Source organism: Empidonax traillii, unplaced genomic scaffold (assembly GCF_003031625.1).
Source record: "Empidonax traillii isolate 1590-97213 ecotype Southwest subspecies unplaced genomic scaffold, ASM303162v1 scaffold239:size738852, whole genome shotgun sequence".
NCBI classification, from domain to species: Eukaryota; Metazoa; Chordata; class Aves; order Passeriformes; family Tyrannidae; genus Empidonax; species Empidonax traillii.
In genome coordinates, this window is record NW_020955432.1 from 154,756 (window position 1) to 171,930 (window position 17,175).

Here is a 17,175-nt window from a genome sequence, read left to right on the forward strand (position 1 = left end):
TCCTTGAACAGGCAGCAGTCACGAGCATTGAGGCCCTGCTGCTGAGAACACAGCTGTGCTGGGCAGGGCACGTCTCCAGGATGCAGGACCATCATCTCCCTAAGATCGTGCTCTATGGGGAACTTGCCACTGGCTGCAGTGAGAGAGGAGCCCCAAAGAGGAGGTACAAGGACTGCCTGAAACAATCTTTCCACTTTGGCCATCATGATCATCACCATTGGTCTACCCTGGCCTCCAATCATGAGGCCTGGAGACACACCATCTATAACGCTGCTGCTGCTTCTGAGAACACACGCAGGATCACTCTCGAGGAGAAAAGACAACACAGAAAGAATCGCGTCTTGTTGATACCACCTAGGGAGTCTTTCTGCTGTGCTTTTTACAATGAGACTTGTCTATCTTGCATTGGCCTTTTTAGCCATCAGCGTGCTTGTAGCAAGCATGGGTAGAGCCCTTCTCAAATCTTTGTTTGCGAAGCCCAGACATCATGATGATGATGATGATGATGATGATGATGATGATGATGATGATGGCTAATATTTGGCTTGTGATTATTTCCTGTAATCTGCTGTTAGAGGAGCCCTCAGTGTGAAATTCGTGTTCTTTCTCCAGCCATGCCACCAGCAGGTATGGGAAGATATGAATGTCTTATGAAAACAGTCTAAAATATGTGTATCGTGAATTTGTTATGTCCCAGCTGTTTGTTGCAAGACTGGTGTCTCAAGAGTCTGTTGTCAAGTGTCTGACTGTTGCTGTTATGCTTCCCTCTCCCATCACCTTGTCCATATCACATCATACTCCAGTCACTGACTCCCAGGCTTTGGACCAAAATGGGACCCCCTGACACATATGTAGAGAACTGCTGAACTGACTGTCACTGTCTATGCATTAGTGGCTCGGATGGGACTTTTTCCCACTGTTTCTTTTGCAAAATATGAGGGAATGTCCTTGTATGCCTTGAGTCCCCTCTGGGCATAGTCTTTGAAGTGCCCAGTCCAGGACAGCAGCCAAGCACGGCTTCATGGGGGCTGTCCTGGCTCTCAGACTCTTTCTCTCTCTTCTGCAAGTGTATTCATTACCCCATGGTCCCTCCATTTGAGCAGGGGCTCCCAGCATGGGGCTGAGTGGGTGTTTGTACAGGTAGAGCTCACACACACAGGGAGAAATGGATAGCCTTGGGCTATGAAAGTGCTTGTTCTTCTCCCCAGTGGCACTGGATGAGGTTACATGGACTATTGCATCTGCTGCCTGATCACACACTCTCTATTTCAGGTGGAGGTCCTGCCTGCTCCTGAGGAAGGTCTATGCCCAGAAATAACAATTACACTCTGAACCCAAATTTCTCATATTATGCAATTTGGGGGCTGTATAGAAGGGCTGTAATTTCAGCTTATGTATTTTTATAAAAATCAGTTGATCTATATACCATGGAAGGTCTAGATCCAGCTGGCACACTGCTGTGAATATCTGAGGACATTTTATGAGCAATTTACACAGGGGACTAGGGCACTTTTATTTTACACATAGACTAGGGGAATGATATCTGTGTATTATATCAAAGAATGGGAAGGTGGCTGATGGTTAATGAGGTTGTGTGGATAGCGTGGGACCTGAGCATCACATAAATGGTGTGGAATGTGCTGGTTTAGGCTGAGATGGAGTTAATTTTCTTTACAGTAGCTGTATGGGGCTGTGTTTTGGATTTGTGCTGAAAACAGTCCTGATAACACAGGGATGTTTTAGTTCCTGCTGAGCAGGGCTGACAGAATCAGGGTGTCAGCCTCTGCTCCTCACCCTACCAGTGAGTAGCTTGAGGAGAGACACTGCTGCGATGACTGACCCCAGGGATATTCCAGACTGGAGATGGTCTGGAATAGTATAAAAAATATAAACAGTATAAAAAGTGTGGGGAAGAATTAAAGGGGGGGTATTTCTAGTGATAATATTTGCCTTCCCAAGTCAGCCTTACTATGATGGAGCCTGGCTGTCCTGGGGATGGCTGAACACCTGCCTGCCCCTGGGAAATAGGGAATGAATTCCTTGTTTTGCTTTGCTTGCATGTTCAGCTTTTGCTTTCCCTTTTTCACGGGAGAAAATCCACAAGTTTTCTCACTTTGGATTCTCTCCTCTGTTCCACTGGGGTGATCAAGTGTCTGTGCAAGGCTGAGGTCATGTCACCGAACGCATGGGAAACCTTTGCCTGAGCTTAGAAACTTCTGATCCGGGATGTCTCCAAGCCCAAATCCCCAACCTTTGCTGCCTTATGAAAATGTAAAAGATAAGTGATTATTTTCATGTGCCTGCTATGCAGGTCTTCTAGATATCCAATATCTGGTAGATCAGGGCAAGGATTCCCGGCTTGATTTTTTTTTTTCAGGATTCTCCTGATGAAAATCACAGATCTGATCTTGTTCCCCCAGGCAGAGCTGGCATGGGGGATGTTCACATGGACTTCAGTTTGACCGGCCACAGGGCTGGTGGTGATCTTCCACACTGGGAAATTGTAATTAAATCACTTTCTTTTCTTGGCATTTTCATTTTTAAAAAGATGTTGGGTTTTTATTCCCTTTCATGCCAGCCTTCCTTCTGCAGTTCCTGCCACATTCTTTAGCGATTGTGCTGGCTGCCCAGCAGAGGGGTGTAGAAACTAGCACAGGCAACAAACCCGGTCCCATTGCACCCAGTTCCACATCCCCATTGCCCCCAGTTCCCATCCTTGTCCCTGCACATGCTGGAGCTGGGGGACCCCGGGGATGGGTGGGAGCAGAGGGAGGCAAGCAAGGAGGTGATGAAGGGTGTGAGAAGAAGCCAGCCAAGCCACCCAGGAGCTATCAGTGCCGTGTCCCAGTGCACAGGCCTACTCTGGGTAGGTACACAATGCTGTGCCTTGCCCATCACTCCAGAAACAGTCAGTGCATCGACACAGTGCCAGCCTGGCATGGCCAGCACCAGGGTTTCTGGCCTGGAGCGTGAGGCAAATAAATCCAGGAAAGGCTGGAAGACCCTGTAACAACCCAGCAGCAGGGCATTCCTGGCACATGAGAGTGGGCTGGGCTTAGTAATGGCTTGTAGGCAGTGACCCATCACTGCCCAGGAAGGGGAAAAGTAATTCATTCACCATGGTAGGACCTCAGAGCATTTCTATCCAGTCAAGAATGCAGCTAGCCAGCGCTCAGCTGCTTATCCTGAACACCAGACATATAATGAGTTATGTACTTTCATGCACATTGCAAGGATAAACATTATCAAATAATTTATTCTTAGATCTTTATACATGAGCAGAGATAGAGATTTATTCTCAGCAGTGCAAACTGCTTTCCACAAAGGTTATATCTTTGGGCTTTGAATTTGGATGTGTTGAGATTATTTTTCTCTGCCACAGCGTTATGTGATCAGACTTCAGAATTAACCCGGTAAATCCAGCAGAAACATCTCTGGGCTGTGCCATGTGTGAAAGAGAGATTTAACAGCACACAGTACTGAAAGGAAGAACAGCCCTGGTGCAGGTAACTGCTGGCACACCTGAGCTGCCTTTTGGATTGAGTTTACCTGGGATGGAAAGTGCTACTGAAATGAGAACACTTTTGTACCTTTTAAATGACACAGAGCAGGAGATCAGCCTATTTGTGGACTTTTCAAGAAAGGGTAACCTCTGTAAGAATAGTTTGTTAATTTGCTCCTACCCTGATTTTATTGAGTTGATTGGTTTTTAATTTCCTTCTATTTTGAAGGCATTACAGATGTTCATATGAAGAAAAGGTTTGCATTTATGGCTTAATTTTACCTTTTCCCGCAACTTGTTGACAAGCTTGTTTATGAAAATGGTTTAGTTTTCAGTGAGTACAGACATAGGTAAAAGATTGTTTGGGTGTCATTTATTAAGCTATATATTTAATTTTTTCTTAACAGTAAAACCTAAAATGCATCCATAGAAAAATAAAAACCATGGATGTAGCGTTTGCCAAGTGGCACGAAGACATTTGAATTGGCTGCATTCCTGGCACCTGGATGTTGCCTGGTTCAGCAGTGCAGAAGATTGCCCGAGCTCCTGGGTCCACAGGGAGCAGATCTGTGGGTTTCAGCTGAGGTGGGATTTGGATCTAAGATTTTCCATGAGATGGCACAGAGTACTTTGAAAGACTCATTCTATCATTATGGTGACCTCACCATCTTTTGTATATATGATGCTGTGGGTGATGTGCAGGGATTTCCCACTGCATCCAATCTTGCTACAACAGGGAGCTGTCGGCAGCTGGGCTGAATCTTGGAGCAGGATATCCCCCAGCCTTACAGTCGGGGCATTGCCTTGGTGATGATCACGAGAGCCCCAGGGAATGCCTTATTACCAGGGGAAGACACAACCCTTTTAAGGAGGCAGTATCTATATCAGGGAATTGCCCCATCGGCCACATCTGAAAGCTGTTCCAGTGATTTCCACCTCTTCATAGCAGTCCTTGGGAATGAAGCCTTGAAATTTAGGTGTAACATGGTCGGCTGAATCTGGCCTTCAAGTCCTTACAGCAAGTCTGACCTCGCAGGAGGCACCTAAACTTGCCCTGGGCCAGACCTGAATGAAGCCCTGGCTTACAGTCCCTGTACAAAACACATAGCACAGGCAGATACAGTGGGGTGTATACAGGCATGTGAAGAGAAAAACAGAGTGCACAGGGTGAAAAATGGTGGCATTAAATCTAAAAACACATTAAACTGCCTGGAGGGACACTGGGGAAGAAAAACGTGTTTTAGGTAATACAGACACTGGAGTGGGGTATCTGCAAGTCAGCCCTGTGCTCCTGTGCCCAGACAGAGAGAGCTCTGGGAAGGTGAGTCAGAAACTGGCTTGGACCCCAAATGCCATGTGTCCTCTCAGGGATAGGAAATCCTTGAGGTATGCACAGGGGAGAAGTCAGAACGCCTCATTCAGCTGTGTGAAGGAGCAACCAGCCTGTCTGCGTGCGATTACCGGTGACCTCCCTTGCAACTCCTCCTGGGTATCAATCTGGAGACATCAGCACTTTTTAATAATGCTGGAATGCCAGGAAGGGATGGGAAATAGATTATTTAGTCTGCTTCTCTCTAACTGTAGCAGTTCAATGAAGCTCTTTCCTCAGGGATGAGCACCCACATGACACATCACAGACTGCCACCCCTGGGACCTGGCTGTGCCCAGTTGTGGCACTGGGCTGTAGGCAGCTCCCAGCCATCCCTTGGGCTCTCCACAGGGTGGGAGTGCCGAGGGAAGGAAGATTCCCAAGGTGACAGCCCAGGGTAGTGCAGGTAGTGGGAACAGTGGGCTGCCTTTGCAGCCAAGGGGATGGACTAGGAGAGCAAGGTCCTGCAGCGGGAGGTGCTCCTAGGGAAGGTGATGGGAAGTGTAGCACTGCTTCTAACCTTCAGAAATGTTTATACCAATCACTGCTGTGATGATGCTGAATAGAGAAAGCAGGAAGGATTAATTACAGGGTTGTTATTTGAGCTGTAATAAGCTCTCCCCGTGTAGAGACAAAGAAGAGAAATGCAATGGTAGCTCAGTCTGTCCCATCCCACTGACAATTTGGTCTTCACTGTTGTATACTGCAGATCCAGGCTTATCACAATCCAGAGGATTTCCCTGAATTTATTCTTGCAGAGACATCAGCTTCTTTGAGAGTGATTTGGGATCAGGATAGTTTTCCCAGTCCTCTTTTTGTCTGTTCCTTACCACACCAAAGAGCTTGTCTGGCTGCTGATGTGAGCCTGGCCCTGTGCCATCAGCTTTTACTAGAGACCCAGCAGTGCTCATCTGCATCTCCCATTCAGCAGCCCTTGAGAAGCCAGTCAGGTTCTCCTTTGGGAGCATCCTCATCTGAGCCTCTTCCCACTGGGCAGAGAAAGGAGGAGATGCCCTGCTCAGGCTCCTCTTCGCTCTCACCCCTGGATCCATCTAGTCCTTCCAGAAATCTGAGCAGGCCTTGGGATCCAGCCAAGTCAGACCTGGCAGAGCCAATGCTGTTGTTGCTGCAGGCAGTCACTGCTCATTGTGATGCCCTGCAGGGAGATGCTTGTGGGGCCCTGTTATTTTTTTCTCTCTCTTAGAATCATAAAGGTCAGAAAAACCCTCTAAGAACAGTGAGGCCAACCATTCTCTCAGCATTGCCAAGCCCACTACTAAACTATGCCCCCAAGTGCCACATCCACGTATCTTTTGAACACCTCCAGAGATGGTGATCCCACCACTATCCTGGGCAGCCTGTTCCAGTGCCTGACCACAGGTTCTATGATGAAATTATTCCTAATCTCCAATCCAAATCTCCCCCAACACAAGTTAAGGCCATTTTCTCTCATCCTGTCACTTATTCCCTGGGAGCAGAGCCCAATCCCCACGTGGCTCCATGCTCCTGTCAGAAGGTCCCCCCTGAGCCGCGCTAGTGCTGGTACAAACCAGGTGCCACTGGCCTTCTTAAACCCCCCAACCCTGCTGCAATGACTTTGTCAGCTCTATAGCCCTGGGACTCTGCTGGGCTCTCTCCTTTGCTCAGTGGTTCGAGCACTGATGCTGTGAGTTGCTGGGAGCTTCCTGCATCCAGCTGGTCCTCTGGTCCTCCTACATGGAGGAGTAGATGGTGATTAGTGCTCCAGAAACTGTCTATTGGGTTTCTCCAATTCATGCCAAGTTAGAACAAAATGATCAAAGCAACCAGTCAAAGCTCTATTTTTCTCTCCAGATCATTGGTGATTTTGATCACTTTGAAGGGAAGAGCTAATTAGCAACTCACTGAACTAAGTAAAAGGTGCAGCAAATGTACTGACTTTTTGCTGTTTTCAGGGCTGTCATGAGGATTGCTCATCCCAACACAATAATCGTTTCCATAGTGACTGATGCACTTCGTAGGGGAAGAATTGGAGACAGAAATAACAAAGACCAAATCTATAATTCAAAGAGTTGTATGCAAACAGAATAAATCCTAGGCTTTAGCATGGGCTGCCTCCAACACAATATAGAATGGCGTGAGGGGGATGCCAAAAGCAGAGGAATGTAAGAGGGACTTAAGTCGGGCTAGGGGCTGCATGGCTTGGTGCAAGGACCAGCCAGAATCTCTTCCAGGGAGTTCAGGTATTGTTCCTGCAGGATATCTTGCTCAGCAACTGCCACAGGCCTTCTTAATAGTGTGGTGCTTTTAAAGCTAGCCCAGGATGTGCAAAAACAGCAGAGTGTTTGGAAGATAAACAGGAATTACATCTTCCCTTCACCACTGCTGTCACATCATACCTGACTTCATCCAAGTGAGTGTTCCACTAGGCCTTTCCTTTATTCTTGCTGTGACTCCTGTTTTTATAATTCTGAAATTCAGTGATCCCATACACAAGAGCAAATTGCCTCCACATTTCAGCATACCCAGACTCCTGAATTAGAGGGACTGCAGAGGAATGTACCCAGAGCAGCCTGGCTCACAGTCCCTTGGTAGTGCTGCAGGCTCCAAACAGCTCTTACATCCCAGCCTTATGGAGTCCATCAACAACAAAGTGTGAAGAACAGGTTGGACAACCAGCCCCCAAGGCTGGCTTGGATTTGTTTATCCTCTGTAAGTGCAGATAGGGGGATACTAAGTTGTCCACACCCCTGTAACAACCTATTTTACAACCACTGCTCAATGAGTCCTTGTTTTCTACATCACATTTCTGTCTTTACCTTTGTAGAGAGAGCAGAGTAAATCTGGCTGGGGGAGAAGATTTCCTTGTGCTGGGGGAGAAGATTTCCCTGTGCACAACAAGATTTTCCCAGCACAACTCTGAGGTGCTGGACTGCTGCACAGCAGGAGACTGGTTTGCTGCCATGACTTGGTCCCAGCACCAGTGCATCACTGTGTGTGCAGGTAACCAGAGAGCTAAGCCATGGGCTTTTGAGAGTCAAACTAAGTTTATTTCAGAAACACTATACATACAACTGCAGAACTCACAGCTAGGTGAAAAGAAAAAACTCACCCCAAGCTGGGCTCCTTGTCACATCTGTCAAAGGCCCAGGGCATGCGCATACTGCTCTCTGGGCTGTTTTTCTGCTGTTTCTTCCCCTTCTCTTCTCCCCTTTCCCCATCTGCAGCAAAAGAATGCTTTGATTTAGCTTGCAAGCACTTTCCTTGATAAGGGTTTGCCTGTTTTGTGTGTCCTGACAAAAAACAGCCTGAGGGAAAGAGAGAATGTCCCTATTCCCACACATTCTTCCAAACTTAAGTTTCCCAGCCACAAAAGGTCACTTGAGCAAAGAGAAATTCCCAAACCAGTTCATATCCTTTCCCATTTCTTACATGGGGGTCCTACAGTCACCATGGAGCATCATAGCAAGCGAGAACTGGGCATGTGTCTGCAACCACAAATGCTGTTCCAGGCACAGAAGGATCACAGGTCCAGGTTACAGAGCTCCCAGCATCACCCAGCATCTCCCTGGTAAAAGAAGTCCTGTGCCGCCCTGATGTCGCAGTGTCCGGGATCCCCGGATTCATAGAATGGTTTGGGTTGGAAGGGACCTTAAAGACCATATCATTCCAACTCCCTGCCATGGGCAGGGACACCTTCCACTAGACCAGGTTGCTCCAAGCCTCATCCAGTCTGGCCTTGAACACTTCCAGGGATGGGGTTAATTTGGTTCCTGCTGGCTTGTCTGGAATAAGGTCAGACAAGAGGCATACACACATGTAACAAAGTCTGATCCCAAGTGACCTTGAGTGTTGGAGCCTATCAACATCCTATGATGAATATAACCAGTCCCACAATGTAACCACCCCCAGATCTAAAGCCTTAAGACGTACCCAGAGCTTCTTCCAGGCTTTCTTTATCAGGGTCAACTGAAACATGGCAAAGATTTTATATGAGTTTTTTAATAAACCAGACAGGTCAGAGCTGCTCCCCTGGAGTCCTCAGACACAGCTGCTGGTGTGTTCACGGTAAGCACAAGTGCTGCTGGGTTCTTGAGGTTGAAAGAATTGGGACTGTTCAGCCTGGAGAAGAGAAGGCTCCAAGGAGACCTTAGAGTACCTTCCAAAACCTGAAGGTTCTAAGAGGGCTCGAGAGGGACTTTGGACAAGGGCCCGGAGTGACAGGACAAGGGGAAATGGCTTCCCACTGCCAGAGGGCAGGGTTAGGTGGGATATTGGAATGAAATTTTTCACTATGAGGGGGGGGAGGCCCTGGCACAGGTTGCCCAGAGCAGCTGTGGCTGCCCCATGCCTGGAAGTGTTCAAGACCAGATTGGATGGGGCTTTGAGCAACCTGGTCTAGTGGAAGGTGTCCCTGCCCATGGCAGGAGTTGGAACTGGATAATGTTTAAGGTCGTTTCTAATCCAAACCACTCTGGGTTTCTATGATTCTTCTTGCTGGTAAGGTGCCTCCAACCCAGCAGACACAGTGCTGTCTGGAACGTGTGGGAAGTTTTTGGTGGCAAGGGTGGCTGAGGTAAGGGATGAGGAAGGAGATGCTGTGCTGAATAAAAATGTGCAAACCAAAAGAGTTGATACTGGCAATTCCCTTCTGGCTCTGCATCCCAAGCACACCAGCTGAGGACAAACAGTCCTGCCAGGTGTCAGACAGACCCTCAGGTTCTGGGGCTGTGACAACCTCTGTGCTCTTGCTGACAAACTCTCCCCTTTCAGAGGCATCTTGTTTAGGTACAAGCTGGCAAGGAGAATTCCATCTCTTGTTGTTTGTTCTTTTCTCCAGAAAAAAGGACCTCAAAGCGCCACCACAGCTCCGGGACTGTTGCACTGGCTCTTGCTTGGCAGCATCCCTGCCTCCCCAGCCTCCCTGCAGAGTGTGCAGTGTTACAAAACACACCTCCTGCCTGCTGGAGTGCCTCTGCCTCCTGCAAATATCCCTGAGGTCTCTTACATAAGCCAGTGCTGGTTTGCTGAGGCAGAAGAAGATTTGCAAGAAATATGAGAAATAGCATCACTGCTGCCCTAGGTAAACTCAAACCCTCATGTTTGGGGCAGCAGGAAGAAGGAGGGGCAGATTAGGATGGATGAGTCTCAGTTATGAGCCTCTCTGCTGGAGCCAGGAGCTGCCCCATTCTTCTTCTCGCAGCCCATACCTGCCTACTCCTCTGGACCCCTAAACTCTCCCACAGTCCCACTCTTGACTTCCTTCTCTGGCCTTCATGACTCTCGCTCTCCTGCATCCCAGCCTGTCTGTCCAGGAGATGGGACTGCAGCTGCCCACAGCTGGATCAGGCCAGTACTCTCCTGTGCCTGAGCACCTCGACAGGGATGCTGTGCGTACTGCAGTGAGCAGTAACACGCCAGCAAAGTGCTGGGTTGTACCCAGGGTGCCAGAGGGACTCAGAGAGTGATGACCACAGCCTGGCTGCTGGTTGCTGTTATCCTCATTTTAATTTTGACTGTATATATTGATTTCCTCTGTAGAAAAAAAACCTCAAGAGAAAAATATACACTACTTTCATGGGCACCCTTTCTGCTCTCCAGCATTTTCCACTTGATACATCCCCAGATGTGGTTCTCCTGTGTCCAGAGCCACATCAAGCCTGGGGATCAAGGGAGGAGTTGAGTTCAAGCTCAGTTACTTCATCTGCTTATTTTGGTCATCCCTCTCCAGGCCACTGTGCAGAGCATCTACTAAGGACTGAGAGCAAATACAGCACAGCACAAGATTTTAGGCAAGACAGATGGTTCAGACATGATTTCCTACAAATCTTACTTGCCTTTGGCACAGCCAGGTAGGTCAGAATTTCCAAAAGGAGTCACTGATGCAAGGTAACTCAGCATTCAACTGAAAGGGATCAGGCACTGGCACAGGTTGCCCAAGGCAATGGTGGAGTCACCATCCCTGTAAGTGTTCCAAAAAGTATGTGGATGTGGCACTTGGGGACATGGTTTAGTGGTGGCTTTGGCAGTGCTGGAGGAATGGTTGCACTCCATGATCTTAGAGGGCTTTTCCAACTCTAATGATTCTGTTATTCAACACTAAAGGAGTTTCAAGTTTGTTGGCCTGGACAGCTGAGCAATTAGTTGTCAGGACTGGTTTAACACTAGGTGGACTTTCCTACAGGAGTATAACATGCCTGCTGATGGGACAGGCTCAGTGGCTCTGCCTTCCATGGAGAGTCACCCCCCACTACGGGGTTGGGGTGTGTCAGCGGGCACAGGGGCCTTCCTGGTCACCTGATGGACATAGCAAATTTGGAAGAGCATCCCTTGGTGCAACTGGCTGTGTTTGCCAGCACATTGCGAAACAGTGACTTCAAGACTGGATAAATGTCATCATCCCAGATCCTGTGAGGGTGCTTTTACTGTTGAAAAATCTTTAATTGCAGGCTAGCAAATTCCCTCTTGCTATTTCTGGGGTCTGAGACATATTCCAGCAACTCCTTTCTTTTAGAAACCTATAGGGATTTGTTCATGAAAGGTGGGATCATTACTCCTGCTAAAAGGCCTGCCTGGAATGAAGGGCACCTTGGCAGCACTGCAGCCACATGTCTGAACTTCATGTGGGGTCTTGAGGTTGGAGCATCTTCAGCGTGGGGCCAAACCAGATCTCCCACTCCACTGGTCCACTGAAACACAAAGCTTTGCTTTCTCATCTCCCAGCACTTCCAAGTTTGACAGTGACGTGCAGTCCCTCTGCTGCTCCGACCTCCAGCTGGTGCCATGGGGCTGATTCAGACTTGTTGCTGTGTCACTTGCATTTTCTTTGATTTCCTCATGTTGACAGTCTCTCCCTCCCCAGTCCCTATGATAAGAAATGAACTATTGATTCGCACGTGGTGCTTGGCATTTCTGAGAGAACGGTCTCCTGGTCTACACTGCAGGTAGGAATAATCAGTATTAAATGTTATGTCTGATGCTGGATCTGGGGCCGGTTGGGACCTGAGCAGGGGTTCAGCCCAAAGGGCAGGTTCCCTGTAACTCATGGGTACAGAGCACTGAGAGCCCTGCCTGCCCCTCCAGGGCAGTGGGAGCTGCATATACAGGTGCAATGGAAGAAGTGACTGAGGAGAGTGACCTGTGTAAAGGTTTGCACCTGCCTGTGCTGTGGACTGTAATGGTCTTGTGCTTTGATCACCGGGAAGCACGACCTCTTGCTCAAGTGTGTCCTTTTGTGTCCCTGCTCTCCTGAAACCTGGCTATCCAAGGGGAATCCAGCGCCTTGGGATGACAGTGAATCTTCTCTTTGGAGGGACCTTGGACCATGCACCCTGTGGTGTCATGAGCCCCTTTCCCAAAGTCTGACACCTGGTATTTGGTATAAGGACCTCCTGGCACAGTAGGTTAACTATCCTCTGGGTAAGGAAATATTAATTTGACTGTTTCCAGCTTTCCTGGTCATTGTCTCCTTGCAGCCCTTGGGAGCGCAGGACTTGTTCTTCCAGTGAAGACCATGAGATTTTCAATGTAATCTACATTCCTCATCCTGTTTCCCCACCTCCTTTCTCCCCTGCTGATTTTTCTCACACCAAAATTATTTTTCCCTTTTCCCATCCTCCTGTCTCAGGGACAGGCTGCTCCCCTTGCCTCGGTGGGCCACTGCACAGCCCTGGGCTTGGGAGGAGGTAAGCTGCAGGACTTGGGTTCTCTTCTGGGTTTTCCATCCTTCAGATACAGAGCCCAGAGCTCTCTCATCCTTTTCCATCCTCATCTCCTCATCCAAATAGGAACCTGCCAGAGTTCAAGGAGTGTTTGGACAGTGTTCTCAAGCACATAGTGGGATTCTTGGTGTTGTCCTGTGCAGGGCCAGGAGCTAGACTTGATGATCCTTGGGAATCTCTTCCAACTCAGGAGATTCTGTGATTCTGTGAACCTGACCTTTGCCGAGCCCACAGAGAGCCTTTAGCACTCACCCGTGGGGAGGCTCTGCTTTCAGGAGATGTTGTGTGGCCGTCCACCCTGCAGAGCATCCAGCTGTGATTCAGGCAGAGGAGGTGGGAGAAATGTGTTTTTCCCTGAGTAGGGACAGCATTTGAGGGTTGATGGCCTTGGTGGGCAAATGACTCATGAGTTTCCCCCACCTGCCAAAGACAGACCATGACTTTGATCCATAGGACTTCTCCAGGGTACTGGAGAGCTTCAGTTCACCAGGATGCACACGATGGGTGCTTGGAGCGCCTGCCTGAGCAAGAGGGTACTTGAGGAGCAGCCAGTTGACTCAGTATAATGAGCCTTAAATACTTTCCTTGTCATCCCCCTCTTCTAGATGCTGCCTGAGTCTTTGTGCTCAGCCCTGCTTCCAGGTTTCCATAGGCATTCACTCCTCTCCTAGCTTCTGTGATTGCTTATAATTCTTGTTTAAATTCTTCTCATTTTTGTGGTGTAATTAGGCAGATGAGGGGCTTTTGTTCTGCAGTCAAAAAGCAATTAGCTGTGCTTTTTGCTTGATGGTTGTTTTTTAATTAAGACTTTGTTGATGGCTTTTGTCCTCAGCAGAAAATAAGGGGTGAAGGGTTTATCAGTTGCAGCTGCTGCCCAGAGCAAAAGGGACTCCCGGCCTGCTCCCTGTCTGTGCCTTAACTGATCCTTGCCAGCACTCTGCTTGCCTGGCTAGGTGGCAGGACCTGCGGAGGTGGCCCAGAGATGCCCCTGCCCCATTCCCATCCCCTGCCCGCTATAACCAGGGACCTTTCACGTGCTCTGAGGGTTGAGGTAACTGGCAAAAGTTTTCCATAGGTAAGGGTTTGTCCAATTTTCCTTCTTTAGGATGCCAATATGTGATTGAAAATATTCCCTGTCTCTTTCCTATGGCCTTCCAGGGCAGAGGCACCTGCAGCACTGTCTGCAGCAGGGTGGTCCGTGTCTCCTCTCTCCCAGCAGTCACAGCCGTGTCCCAGCTATTGAGCACCGATCCCAAGGCTGCCCCGGGCACAGGCAGTCAGTGCCAGCATGGCTGACGTGGAGATCTGTGCAGGAAGAATGTTGGGGTTAGGCAGCTCAGAGAATCACAGAATGTCCTGAGCTGGAAGAGACCCACAAGGATCATCAACTACAGCTCCTGGCCCTGCACACGACAAACCCAACAATCCCACCATGTGTCTGGGAGTGTTGTGCAGTCACTGGTGCAGGTGGTCACTGCTCGTTGTGATGCCCTACAGAGAGATGCTCATGGGGTTCTGCTACACACTTCTTTTTCTCTCATAGAATCATAGAATTGTTTAGGTTGGAAAAGCCCTCTAAGATCATTGAGGCCAACCACTCCGCCAGCACTGCCAAGCTGACCTCTAAATCATGTCCCCATGGCATGTGGATGTACCACGTCCACACACCTTTTGCACACCTCCAGGCATAGCGACTCCACCACTGCCCTGGGCAGCCTGTTACAGTGTCTGATCCCCCCCTTTCTGTGAAGAAATTTTCCCTATTATCCATTCTAAACTTCCCCTGCCACAGCTTGAGGCTGTTTCCTTTTATCCTAACTCATGTTTTCTGTGAGAAAAGCCTGACACCCCCCACCATGTTGGTACAATCTCCTTTCAGGCAGTTGGAGAGAGTGAGAAGTCCTCCCTGAGCCTCTTTCATCCCAGGCAGAGCTCCCCACAGCTCCCTCAGCCTATGCTCGTCAGACTTTTGCTCCAGACCCTGAGATCACCCTGTCAAGGGTTAAGTAGCTCAGCAGCTTTCCTTAGAAAAATGGAGCACTCCCCAATCCTGTCTCTGTTCCTGCAGAGCAGACAGTCCCTTTTCCTGTCTATGTTCAGGGGCTGCTGGATGAGTGTGGGACAAAGACACTGCATCTCATCTCATCTCATCTCATCTCATATCTCATCTCATCTCATCTCATCTCATCTCATCTCATCTCATCTCATCTCATCTCATCTCATCTCATCTCACTTTTGGCATGCAAATCACAACCAGTATTCCTGTGAGCAGATCCCTTATCAGCAATAGATGTATTTTTAATACATGATCCCAACCAATTATTGAGGTTAACCCACTGCTTTAGGCCCGTTCTTTTTTGCACCCTTCACCTTCCCTTGAACTCTGCCTTCCTTTTGGCTCTGAGGAATGGCCTTGTGTCCCATCCATCACTGCATGACCAGCAGCTCCATGATCCCAGCGCTTAGACAGACCCGGAGGGGACTCTTATGGCAGCTCGATCAATGCTGTGAATCCATGTGGCCCCAGGGACTGCCGTAACATCCCACCCTGGCCCTCTAGTCCCTTTCTGCCAGCTCTTTGGGGTTTTGCTGCCCTGCTCAGGGTGCACAGGAGAGCAGCTCTGCACTACTGCTCTGTGTCCCTGCTTCCAGCTCCTGCAGTCCCACAGGGAGCTGAAAGAAGATGATGGATAGGAGCTGATAGAGAGGGCAGTACTGTGTAGATGGGCTGGCATTGGGCTGGCACTGGGGCTTGCACAGCAGGACACTGAGGACAGTGGGTGGCTGTGGCAGGGGGGATGTTATGGTGGGGAACAGGAATCTCAGCGCATTCCTCCACCTGGAGTGGGGCTTGGGCTGCTCTCCCTGTTTTGCAGGTAGACCACCTGTCTCCTCCTGTGGAGAGCAGTGGGCTGTGCCGTGACTGAGCTGTCCATGTGTAGAGATGAGCAAGAGTAGGTGATATCCAGGAGGAAGGTAGCCACAGACTGTCCTGGCTGATGGCTGGTCTCCAGGGCACCAGTACTCAGGGTGCCTCTACCACCCTCCCCACACCTGGCTGCCTCAGGACACCCAGCAGTGGTGGTGGATTTTTGTAGTGTAGGTGTGGACATCGATAGAGTGTTTTGTAGCTGTATCTTAAAGTGTTTGGTGACAAAAAAAAATAGAGGGTGCCCAGCAACTTCCCAGGAAAAGCAGTGTCTTCCCACCTGAGCCCTGGCACACACGTGCCCAGTTCTGCCCACAGCTGCTCTCACTTCATCATCAGCACGGTCGACAATGAGAGCCAGTTCTGGCTTTTCCCAAGGCAGCTGGATGATGGGAGCTGCTTCATCTGGCAACACTACAACCCTGCTGCTGCTAAACCTGCCTTCCCCCAGGAGGCTGCTGGCAGTAGCAGAATATTCCCCTTGGGGAGCACTGTCAGTGCTGCAAGAGGGGACAGAAAACCTGAGGTGGTGTGTCTACGTCGATTTTTCTGCACGCTAAATGCTAAGTGAGGCAGATTGAGGACTGATTCTGTTGGAATCAGACAAGACAATGCCGTGTTTAAATCCCATCAGGGGAGCCTGACAGGTGTCACGGCAGGCAGGGCACAGCCACAGCACACCTGGTACCACCTGACAAGGTGGGACAGTCTCTCTCACCACTGGGCTCCAGGGTCTTGGCAGACACGCTGCCAGCAGAGACAGAGAGGTGACAGCCAGGAATGCTTCCATGCCAAACAATCCTGCCCTTCGGCTTGGTTATTTTTTTCTTTTTTCCTCTTTTGCAGGTTTGTCAGATAATGGCAGTGACAGTTAGTTGAATGTTCAGTTTAGTGCTTTGAGCAGCGGGTACCTTCCGATTGAGATTATTTGCATGGAATAACACAAAGCTCCATCAGCAGAGTGGCTCTCCTGGAAAATAATGACGTTTGGCTGTGCAGGAGCCAGGACAAAGCCCACTCCCTGCCTGTAATCCACTGGAAGCCACTCAATAGCACTTGAGCAGGGTCTGAGGGGGCAGGGCTGTGTGCCAGACCTCTGCCTGCAGCCAAGGCGTTATGCATTATTTAACAAAAGGTGTCAGGCTGACTTTTTGCACTGGCTGAAAGCAAAATCACAGCCATTTGAAGCGGGCTCTTTGGAAACTAAAATTATCTTCACATCACATTTCTTCTCCAGTAACGCCAGCATTACATTTTCTCAAATTCTGAGTCAGACATCAGGAAAAAGAGTAAAAATGTAATAAGCTCAAATATCACAGAATCCTTCAGGTTGGAAAGACTTCTAAGACCATCATGTCCAACCATTAAACCAGCACTGCTGTGTTCACCACTAAGCCACATCCCCAAGTGCCACATCCACATGCCTTTTGAACACTTCTAGAGATGGTTAACACTTCCAGAGTTGGTAAAATATTTTACAATGTACTGGGATATAATAAAATTTAGGAAAAGCTGATGGTGTCATGCTGATTTCCTCCTTTCTGCTGTCTCTAAATCTCTAATACACTCTGAAGCCAAGGTTTGGGGTGTGGGTTCATAAGCAGTTATAGGAATTTCCTCTTCCTTTATATTTTAACAGACTCAACTGCTCAGGTGCTCATGGTCATTCTTTGTC

The 17,175-nt window shown here is 48.9% G+C and overlaps 1 long non-coding RNA gene across 2 annotated transcripts; it reads left to right on the top strand.

Annotated features, from left to right (window-relative positions):
• The first annotated feature begins 8,135 nt into the window (after positions 1–8,135).
• Positions 8,136–16,869, top strand: LOC114059732. Of its 2 annotated transcripts, none has more exons than XR_003571723.1 (3): positions 8,136–8,421; positions 10,582–10,702; positions 16,347–16,869. It is a non-coding gene; the product is annotated as an uncharacterized LOC114059732 (long non-coding RNA). The 2 variants fall into 2 exon arrangements; XR_003571722.1 differs by lacking the exon at positions 8,136–8,421 and adding an exon at positions 8,758–8,918.
• The last annotated feature ends 306 nt before the right edge of the window (positions 16,870–17,175 follow it).